The sequence below is a fragment of the Parus major genome, unplaced genomic scaffold (assembly GCF_001522545.3).
Source record: "Parus major isolate Abel unplaced genomic scaffold, Parus_major1.1 Scaffold273, whole genome shotgun sequence".
NCBI classification, from domain to species: domain Eukaryota; kingdom Metazoa; phylum Chordata; class Aves; order Passeriformes; family Paridae; genus Parus; species Parus major.
In genome coordinates, this window is record NW_015379267.1 from 63727 (window position 1) to 65660 (window position 1934).

Genomic DNA, 1934 nt, shown 5'->3' on the forward strand with positions numbered 1-1934 from the left:
TTCCAGGCTCATCCCAGAGCCCCGCGGCTGGAATTACCGGGAGCAGCTGCTGCCTCCAGCCGGAGAATTCCCGATGGATCCGGGCGAGGAGCCCCGCCCGCCTCTGCAGGCCGGGAAAACCTCGGGAAGGGAGCCTGGAGCCATCCGGCCCCTCTGGATCCATCTGGATCGGGTCGGGATGGAGCTGGCAGGGATTTGGGGCCGGGGACACAGCCCGAGATCATTCCCGGCATCATTCCCGGCATCATTCCCGCCGGGAACTGCGGATCATTCCCGGCATCATTCCCGCCGGGAACTGCGGATCATTCCCGGGCTCATTCCCGCCGGGAATTGTCGCTTCCCGGGATCATTCCCGCCGGGAATTGCGGATCATTCCCGGGCTCATTCCCGGCATCATTCCCGCCGGGAATTGTCGCTTCCCAGGATCATTCCCTGGATCATTCCCGGGCTCATTCCCACCGGGGAATTGCGGCTCATTCCCTGGCTCATTCCCGGGCTCATTCCAACCGGTAATTGTCGCTTCCCGGGATCATTCCCGGCCCTGCCATTCCCACCGGGAATTGCGGCTCTCCATCCCGGCTGGCTCCCGGTGCTCCCGCCCCGCAGCTGCTCCCCATTCCCAGTTGTTCCCAGTCCCCCATTCCCATTCCCGGCTATTCCCAGTCCCATTCCCGGCTGTTCCCAGTCCCCCATTCCCATTCCCGGCTGTTCCCAGTCCCCCATTCCCGTTCCCGGCTGTTCCCAGTCCCCCATTCCCGGCTGTTCCCAGTCCCCCATTCCCATTCCCGGCTGTTCCCATTCCCATTCCCGGCTGTTCCCAGTCCCCCATTCCCGTTCCCGGCTGTTCCCAGTCCCCCATTCCCATTCCCGGCTGTTCCCCATTCCCATTCCGGGCTGTTCCCAGTCCCCTATTCCGGGCTGTTCCCAGTCCCCCATTCCCATTCCCGGCTGTTCCCCATTCCCATTCCCGGCTGTTCCCAGTCCCCCATTCCCGGCTGTTCCCCATTCCCATTCCCGGCTGTTCCCAGTCCCCCATTCCCGGCTGTTCCCAGTCCCCCATTCCCGTTCCCGGCTGTTCCCAGTCCCCCATTCCCATTCCCAGATCTTTCTCCCGGGCCGATCCCAGCAGTGCCGGCCCCTGGCGGCTCCAGAGGGGGAATTGTGATGGAAATGAGGGAAGAGCACGGGAAGGGCTCCCGGGATCCCATAAATAACCCCGGACAATGCTGATATTAATGGGATATCCGGGATCCCCAGGGATCCGTCCTGTCACGCTGGGAATAAATGAAACAGGAGGTGGAGCCCCTTTTATCTCTTCAGATCCCTCTTTATTCCCTCAAATCCCCCTTTATTCCCTCAAATCCCCCATTATTCCCTCAGATCCTCCTTTTCCCCCTCAGATCCCCCTTTATTCCCTCAGATCCCCCTTTACCCCCTCAGATCCTCCTTTTCCCTCTCAAATCCCCCATTATTCCCTCAGATCCCCCTTTACCCCCTCAGATCCTCCTTTTCCCCCTCAGAACCCCCTTTATCCCCTCAGAATCTCCTCTCCCCTCTCAGGATCCCCTTTTCCCCCTCAGATCCCTCTTTACCCCCTTCAGGATCCCCTTTATCTCACTCAGATCCCCCATTATCCCCTCAGATCCTCCTTTTCCCCTCAGGATCCCCTCTATTCTCTCAGGACCCCCTTTTCCCCTCAGAACCTCCTTTATCCCCTCAGATCCCCCTTTATCCCCTTAAGATCCCCCATTACCCCCTCAGATCCCCCTTTCCCCCCTCAGATCCCCCTTTAATTCCCCCTTATCTCCTCACAATTATTTAATTCCCCCCCGGCGGTTCCGCCGTCCATCACTGAGGGGGGGTGGGGCCTGAGGCGGCCCCGCCCTTTCCCCCGCGCGGCGCCGGTCGATGACGTCAGTCCCGGCTGCCGGTGA